Source organism: Quercus lobata, chromosome 10 (assembly GCF_001633185.2).
Source record: "Quercus lobata isolate SW786 chromosome 10, ValleyOak3.0 Primary Assembly, whole genome shotgun sequence".
NCBI classification, from domain to species: domain Eukaryota; kingdom Viridiplantae; phylum Streptophyta; class Magnoliopsida; order Fagales; family Fagaceae; genus Quercus; species Quercus lobata.
Window position 1 is genome coordinate 46,484,495 of NC_044913.1, and position 9,558 is coordinate 46,494,052.

The 9,558-nt window shown below is 38.7% G+C and overlaps 1 pseudogene across 1 annotated transcript; it reads right to left on the minus strand.

The window, feature by feature from the left end:
• Window positions 1–2,059: 2,059 nt before the first annotated feature.
• Window positions 2,060–6,920, minus strand: LOC115965572 (annotated as a pseudogene). The gene is made up of 4 exons (XR_004086111.1): window positions 5,307–6,920; window positions 3,924–4,830; window positions 2,771–3,464; window positions 2,060–2,528 (listed from the first exon to the last, which is right to left on the minus strand). The product of XR_004086111.1 is annotated as an extensin-2-like (transcript).
• Window positions 6,921–9,558: the final 2,638 nt, after the last annotated feature.

Genomic DNA, 9,558 nt, shown 5'->3' on the forward strand with positions numbered 1-9,558 from the left:
AAATATTTATTTTCAGTTGTGGTTGGTCACTAAAAACTTTAGGCATTGTAGCTACAGTGCCACTTGAATAAACCAAAAGCACTGTAATTCCAATGCTATCCATCAATAATAGTTTACCTATGATTTGTTGTGAAATTAATGTTAAAATGTTGTGGATTTTGCATTTTTTTTATTTGATATATAAGAAACTGAGATTTCAACAATTGTGAAAATATTGTGATAACAATAAGTGTTGTAACATTTTTTTAAAAATATTTATTTTCAGTTGTGGTTGGCTATAGCCTCATATTTTGCTATTTTATTTCGATTTGTAAGAAATTGACACGTCAATAATTGTGAAAATATTGTGAAATTTGTTGTGTCAATATAACAATATAAATGTCAGCTTACATCAATATTAAAAAAAAAAATGACTAACTAAACCAAAGCACTGTTGTAGCTACAGTGCTGCACAATGCAAAAACACTGGATGTACAGTGCCAAGACACTGTGCGCGCATTCGCACTTTTATTATAAACATTTATTTTTAATTGTTGTTGGTCACAGTCTCATATTTTATTATTTTATTTCAATTTGTAAGAAATTGACACGTCAATAATTGTGAAAATATTGTAAAATTTTTTGTGTCAGTATAACAATATATATACCAGTTTACATAAATATTTAAAAGAAAAAAAAAACAGATTATATATACAAGCGGCACTGTAGCTATAGTGCAAAAATACTGTTGTAACAAGTGTCATAACATTTTCACAAAATATTTATTTTCAGTTGTGGTTGGTCACAGTTTCATATTTTATTATTTTATTTTGACTTATAAGAAATTGACATCTCAATAATCGTGAAAATATTGTGAAATTTGTTGTGTTAATATAACAATATATATATATATATATATATATATATATATAAATACAAACGGAAGACTAAAATAATGCAACTACTGTAGCTACAGTGCCGCTTGGCACTGTAGGCTGTAGCTACTTAAAAAAACAAAAAAGAAGAAGAAGAAGAAGAAGAAAGATTCATGAAACCAAATCACTTTGCAGCTACAGTGCTACAAAGTAAAATACGTTAGGTATATAATACCGAAGCACTGTAGTGATATAGTCGCTTTTTATATATTAAAAAAAAAAAAACCTTTTTTTTAATATGTTTTTATTCTAGAAAATTAATTAATAAATTATACAATCATAAGCTTGAGCACAATCTTCACGCTTCGTGATTATTCTTTTAAAACATATATATGAATCAATTTTTGCAACTTAATTCTTTGTTTTCTTAATTTTCATCCTCAGAATCAGAAATCATGCTTCAAGAGAATAGAGGACAAATAATGCTAAACAAACCCATCCACTCAAAATGCACTCAGCTTGTCCCAAAAGTAGAATTGTCTTTCCTTATCTTTTGGGTACTTTTCTTACTTGCCCTCTCTAAAGAAGGCAAAATCATGAAGCACTTATAAGTCTCCCTCTCAACGAAACTAAATAATGAAGCACTTTAGAAAGTGGTCTGACAGCCATCATAGGCGACATTTTATTTACCACAGAACTATAAGGTAGAACAGTACATAAATACTGAGAGAGAGACATAGAGAGTTTTAGAGTCAGAGATTCAATCTAAAGCACCAGTGAATAGCCAAACAAAAAGAGCTCTCTTTACTGGTCCATTGCAGATACATTCTGCAAGTCTGTAACTAAAAACTTTGGTCGTGATACAGTCAGAGAATGTTGCATCTGCCATATGCATGTAGGCGAGAAATCCAAGAAAAAAAAAAAGAATAATTTTTAAGCACGTAGACATTAGAAGCTTCTATTGTGAATTGTACTGAGGAGAGATATACTGATGCATGCATGAAAGTTTGAAACACATACCAAAAAATGTAACAGAATTGTCTTATTATTGCACAAAGCACAAGAAATTTCACGAAGAAAATTGCAATAATAAATAGGATAGACCTCCTTCAGCAAAAAAAAAAAAAAAAAAAAAAAAAAGGGATAGACCTCCAATCATAGAAGGTTATACCTAAGCAGTTATAAATTACTACTAGCTGAAGAAATTATGAAAGAACTGTCTTCTTTTATTGATAATAATCTCAATGCACAAAGCACAAGAGGTTCAAAGAAACAAATTGACATAATAATAAATAGAATAGAACCTCCAATCAAACAAGGCCATACCCTATACAGTTTATATAATTTACTACCAGATATGAACGCCCTCTGATATTTAAAAAAAATATTAAAAAGTTGACAGGCTCGCACATCCAACTCTTAGTTACGTTTCGAATCCCCACTTCCTAGTCCAGCTTTTTCTCTCTTGGAAGCCTCCCAAGCCAGAATATAATAAGAGCATAATGTGTAACATGGCCACTAGAGAAGTAGTAGGTACGAGAAGATCTGAACTACTGCATAGAGGGTGGCATTCAATTGGTGCAGTCAGACCCTTATTTAACAAATCTGGATTCGATGCTTGATCTCGATATCTTACACTAACTGAGCCCTTTATTGCATTTTTAAAACTAAAACCTGCAAAACGAATATACATCCAAAATGTCAGATTATATATGAATAAGAATTATTGATAGATAAGAAGAGTAATAACGCTAGACACAAATTTTTATTTATTAATAACAGTAATATTACGTGTTGTGATTGGATAATATTTTCACCTGCATTTACTACTGAGATAACTTTTGTCATATACCAATATTATTAAAAGTATTGAACATTTGTACCATGAAAAAGCATAAAATTTGACTTTTACTTACATAATTGGTATTGGCACGTGGCTGAACGTTCCAAGCTTATTATTGAGTGGGTGGTGGGGGAGATGCATAAATGTAGGCCGGTGGGGGAGGTGATTTGTACTCATATGGCGGTGGAGGTGAGTGTTCCGGAGGTGGTGGGGATTTGTACTCGTATGGTGGTGGAGGAGAGTGTACAGGTGGTGGTGGGGACTTGTACTCATATGGTGGTGGAGGTGGGGAAGAGTACTTGTATGGTTCTGTTGGTGGTGGTGGGGATTTGTAGTAGTATGGTGGAGGAGGAGATTTCTCTGGTGGTGGTGGTGACTTGTACTCGTATGGTGGTGGTGGAGAGTGTACAGGTGGTGGTGGGGACTTGTACTCATATGGTGGTGGTGGTGGGGATGAGTATTTGTATGGTTCTGTTGGTGGTGGTGGGGACTTGTACTCGTAAGGTGGAGGAGGAGATTTCTCTGGTGGTGGTGGGGACTTATAGTAGTATGGTGGTGGTGAGTATTCCGGAGGTGGTGGGGACTTGTACTCGTATGGTGGTGGAGAAGAGTGTACAGGTGGTGGTGGGGACTTGTACTCATATGGTGGTGGAGGTGGGGATGAGTACTTGTATGGTTCAGTTGGTGGTGGTGGGGATTTGTAGTAGTATGGTGGAGGAGGAGATTTCTCTGGTGGTGGTGGGGACTTGTATTCATATGGTGGAGGAAGAGCTTTCACTGGTGGTGGTGGGGATTTGTACTCATATGGTGGTGGTGGTGGGGATGAGTACTTGTATGGTTCTGTTGGTGGTGGTGGGGATTTGTAGTAGTATGGTGGAGGAGGGGATTTCTCTGGTGGTGGTGGGGACTTGTATTCATATGGTGGAGGAAGAGCTTTCACTGGTGGTGGTGGGGACTTGTACTCATATGGTGGTGGTGGTGGGGATGAGTACTTGTATGGTTCTGTTGGTGGTGGTGGGGATGAGTACTTGTATGGTGGAGGAGGAGATTTCTCTGGTGGTGGTGGTGACTTGTACTCGTATGGTGGTGGTGGAGAGTGTACAGGTGGTGGTGGAGACTTGTACTCATATGGTGGTGGAGGTGGGGATAAGTACTTGTATGGTTTTGTTGGTGGTGGTGGGGACTTGTACTCGTAAGGTGGAGGAGGAGATTTCTCTGGTGGTGGTGGAGACTTATAGTAGTATGGTGGTGGAGGAGAGTGTACAGGTGGTGGTGGGGACTTGTACTCATATGGTGGTGGTGGTGGGGATTTGTAGTAGTATGGTGGAGGAGGAGACTTCTCTGGTGGTGGTGGGGACTTGTACTCATATGGTGGAGGAAGAGCTTTCACTGGTGGTGGTGGGGACTTGTATAAGTAAACAGGTGGAGGTGGGGACTTGTACAAGTATGTTGGTGGTGGTGGGGATTTATAGTAGTATGGTGGTGGAGAGTAGACTGGTGGTGGTGGGGACTTGTACACATATGGTGGTGGTGGTGGGGACTTGTACAAGTATGTTGGTGGTGGTGGGGATTTATAGTAGTATGGTGGTAGAGAGTGGACTGGTGGTGGTGGGGACTTGTACACATATGTTGGTGGTGGTGGGGACTTGTACAAGTATGTTGGTGGTGGTGGGGATTTATAGTAGTATGGTGGTGGAGAGTGGACTGGTGGTGGTGGAGACTTGTACACATATGGTGGTGGTGGTGGGGACTTGTAGTAGTATGGTGGAGGAGAGTGGACTGGTGGTGGTGGAGACTTGTACACGTATGGAGGAGGCTTAGTGACTGGCTTCTCACACTCCTTGTAAGGAGTCTTGGGAGCATAAGCAAATGGCCTGGCTGAGAGCACAACTTCATATGAGTTCTTAGATTTGACCTTGAGCTTGGCACCAGTTTTGCCCCAGTGTAAGTTAGTGGGGATGTTGCATGGTGAGTCTTTGGGTGCAGCGTGGAGCTTAGCCTTGCATGCTTCGGCACCATACTTCTTGTAGTCAAAGTCCTTGACTGTGAGGGCAAACTTGCCATTGTTCTTGGTGGTACCATATGCTGTGATCTCCTCCTTGCCAGTTTTGCATGTCACTTCCACTACGGCACCTACAATAAAACAATTTGGGGTCAATCATGTTGGCTTTCGAAATTGTTTGAATTGGACAATTTAACTAATCCTATTCCAATGACCTACTACAATGACAAACCTTGTCCTTCTCTCAATCATTAATAACAAAATTTTGGATAATGTATAATTTTATGAAACATTATGAAAAGTCCAAGAACATGTTTTCTTTTGTTAAGGAAAAAAAAAAAGGGCACTGTAACATTTGAAAATACCATTGCAACCCCAATGGAAACATCTCATCATGTTTCTTATGGGGGCAAATATGGCTTTCAACGTGACCCAATTATCGGTGTGGAGCCACTGCATGTACTATGATTTTAGAGGCTACCGATTGCCTAAGCAACCGGTGAGAAAGCTACTTTAAGCAAAACTTCGAAAAAGAAACTTAGAAAAAGTATCAATAAAACAACAAGCATTCATGACTAAATTAAAATATTTGAGAAAAAGGGTATACCTTCAAGATGCTTCTTGTCATGTGACTTGATGGGATATCCCCAGTCATAGCATCTGTAGCAATAGACCTTTCCAACAACCCTGACAATCAATGGGTGGTGGTGGATTGGTGGAGGTGGAGACGTGTAATGGTATGGAGGAAGAACCTTGGGTGGTGGTGGTGGAGATTTGTAGTAGTAGTGTGGTGGTGGTGGTGGTGGAGACTTATAGTAGTAAGGTGGTGGAGAGTAAACAGGTGGTGGTGGGGACTTGTACTCATATGGTGGTGGAGGTGGGGATGAGTACTTGTATGGTTTTGTTGGTGGTGGTGGGGACTTGTACTCATATGGTGGTGGTGGTGGGGATGAGTACTTGTATGGTTTAGTTGGTGGTGGTGGTGACTTGTACTCGTAAGGCGGAGGAGGAGATTTCTCTGGTGGTGGTGGGGACTTATAGTAGTATGGTGGTGGAGGAGAGTGTACAGGTGGTGGTGGGGACTTGTACTCATATGGTGGTGGAGGTGGGGATGAGTACTTGTATGGTTTTGTTGGTGGTGGTGGGGACTTGTACTCATATGGTACTTGTATGGTTTTGTTGGTGGTGGTGGTGACTTGTACTCGTAAGGTGGAGGAGGAGATTTCTCTGGTGGTGGTGGGGACTTATAGTAGTATGGTGGTGGAGGAGAGTGTACAGGTGGTGGTGGGGACTTGTACTCATATGGTGGTGGAGGTGGGGATGAGTACTTGTATGGTTTTGTTGGTGGTGGTGGGGACTTATAGTAGTATGGTTTTGTTGGTGGTGGTGGGGACTTGTACTCGTATGGTGGTGGAGGAGAGTGTACAGGTGGTGGTGGGGACTTGTACTCATATGGTGGTGGTGGAGAGTGTTCTGGTGGTGGGGGTGACTTGTATTCATATGGTGCTGGTGCTGGTTCTTTCACGGGTGGTGGTGGAGACTTGTACTCATATGGTGGTGGAGGAGACTTCTCAGGTGGTGGGGGAGACTTGTACTCATATGGAGGAGGTGGAGACTTCTCAGGAGGTGGGGGAGACTTGTACTCATATGGTGGTGGTGGGGAGTGTACTGGTGGAGGAGGTGACTTGTACTCATATGGAGGTGGTGGAGAGTGTTCTGGTGGTGGGGGTGACTTGTATTCATATGGTGCTGGTGCTGGTTCTTTCATGGGTGGTGGGGGAGACTTGTACTCATATGGTGGTGGAGGAGACTTCTCTGGAGGTGGGGGAGACTTGTACTCATATGGTGGTGGTGGAGAATGCTCAGGTGGAGGAGGTGACTTGTACTCATAAGGTGGTGGTGGAGAATGCTCAGGTGGTGGAGGTGATGTGTACTCATAAGGTGGTGGTGGTGGTGAAGCATAAGGATAAGCATCACCAGAGACTGAACCCACATTGCTTACAACAACTACAAAGGCCAATGCCATAACCATCTGAGGCCATACACGACCCCAAGAGGGGTCTAGGCCTGTAAACTTCATGGATTAAGCTGAAAACTCAATCCCTCTGACCGATTTGCCAAGTCCTCACAAAATTTCTCTTGAAAATGGAGGAGAAAGAGATGGGGCGGGGTGAGAGAGAGAGAGAGAGATGGGAATTTGTCTTGGTGATGAGTAATGGGCATGCATGAAATAGTATTTATAATCAAACTGAGTTGTTCAGGGAGAGCTGTCATAAGGGACCAATTCCAAGTGGGTCCTTTTTGATTAATACAAAAATTGAGCTTACCCAGCTGGCCTTCAATTTTTTAAACCCATTTTCAAAGACTTTGATTGCCCCAGTTTGCTGAGGGCTAGTCGCCACTCGCCAATTTCATTATTAATGTAAGACATTAGACACTACATGTTACTTCAAAACACTGTTAATTTCTTTTTGTTTTATACTTTTATGGTGGACATTGAATCATTCCAAGCTAAATTAGTTGTTAATATTGCTGCCTATAGTACCTTTCTAATCATCTCTACCAGTACCTCAAATTCTACTAAAAGCTTGAAAATGTTAATTATTATTACACAGTCAAAACACGATTTGAGCTTCATGTACCGTACGCATACTTGCATTGAAAAGTAGTAAAAAGACAGTTGGTTAAGCATCTCCCTTTCTCTTCAAAAAACAAAGCTAATAAAAATGAAAGAAGAAACAGTTTATTTATTTAATCCGGACGGTTAATTAAGAACTTAGAAATTAATACCAAAAATGTTTGGTGACGATTTCATAAAGATTCTGGGTGGCACAAGTTGATTGGACTTCTGGGTACGTAGTCCATCTTTTTAACTACTTTTTTTTGGTATATATTTGAAATATTGTCATTAGGTCTTCGTCAATATGTATTTAAATTTACATGAGGCTTTAGATCTACAGATCACACCCATCCAACGGTGCATAATTTTTCTAGAGGTGCACATGCTACTCCATCACACCCTTGAAATTTCTTTAATTTTGATAAGAAAGTGGTTAAAGGTTATATGAATTTAAATTATGTGTTTGGTTTTGAAAATTAGGACTCTAATACGCTCCTGATTGGACTGGCTTTATATTATTCCACCAAATCAAAATCGTACCTATACGCAAAGTTGACTGTCCTAATAATAGAGCTGTTACCACAAAATTTTAATGGGATTAGTAGAAATATAAATAAAGAACCAATTAAACAAATAAATTATTTTATGGCCACCCCTTTTTTAAGTAGGAGAAAACGAAATATTTAGCACTTTTTTACGTGTTCTTTTTTGAAATGCATGTGATATCTCGATAATTATACATGTGATGTCAATCAATGGCATTGCAGCTTTTGCAGCGAACATGAACACTAATGTTGTAGCTCATTCCCTAACCTAATGGGCATACTTTTATAATAGTTTTGGGTCCCCCCTGCTTTCTCTGTAGTTTCTGGGTTTACGGAAGGAGGTGTAGGCTAAGTCTCTCCCCTTCCCTGGCTTCTGTTTGTTTTTGCTTCCCCTTTTTTTTGTGTTAATATATTGCCTTATTCAGCAAAAAAAAGAAACACAAAATGGACAATATATAATTTTAACCAAAAATTTATTTCTTGTAAGAAACAATAATGGTAGTTTCCTTAGAACATGAACAATTCATTTATGTTCTCAGGGCCCCACTGGGTCCTCAAAATTGACTTGTAGATGCAAGTGCATTTCACATGCTTTGAAATTTAGCATTTCTTGAATTTTTTATATATAAAAAAATAAAAATAAAGCATCTCTCTATTTTCTTTAGTATCTTCTTTCATAAAATTTGGTTTTTCCTTTGTGTATGGGATAGGCATCGTGTCTTTGAAGCGAATTGAGTAATGAAATCACCAGATGAAATTATTAAAAACATCTTTTTTGTTTTCTTTTAAGTAATCCATCTTAATTATAATATTTTTTACACAAAGCAAAAGCAATTAATAAACTACTTTTTTTTTTTTTTTTATAGCTAGTTGTACTTGCACGTGGGAGAGTAAATACGAACACCCTCTTCTTTTTCCTCATTGCATATGGGTATCAAACTTTATTCTATACAATAATGAACAAAATGTGTACCCATTTTGGGTATTTTAGTTCACCTTTTTTTCACTTCAATCACACCAATGCATTAATCCAAAAGCCTTCAGTCAAAAAAGAAGTTTCATGTGTAAAAGTTTCGGGTTGGTTTCAAAAAAAAAAAAAAAAGTTTCATGTGTAAAAATTCTGTTTTACCAAGTAGAGGCATATTTCAATGAACCTAAACCTATAGCCTCCTCTCTCTCTATCTCTATCTCTATCTTTATCTAGTCAATGCCGTGTGATGACACACATTCATAGTTAAAGTGTCATTCAGATGAGGGAAATGTACAATGATACAAACCCCATTATTGGATTTGTTTTGAATTGATTGGCTTAATTTGAGTGATTCTTTTGAGTTGCTTATTTTATTAGTTTTTTCTGCCCTAAAAAGATAAAGAAAAAGTGTGCAGAGCAGTGCAGGCAGTCAGTCTAGTCTAGGACACTAAAAAAATGTGAAAATATTTAGTTATTATTGTTACAATCTAAAAAAGTGTGACAAAGTTTTTAGTATTATTACTGTTATTAGAATGATGTAGTAAAATATGAGAGAGAGAGAGAGAGAGAGAGAGAGTCATTTTGAATAGTAATTTATGTTGAAGCCGTCAGAGGACATCACATCTGACTATTATTATTAATCACAAAAATCTCAGTTTAGGTGAAATGGAACACGTTTTCTATTGCTTTAACCAAAGTCCTCTTCACCAACCTAACCCTGCAA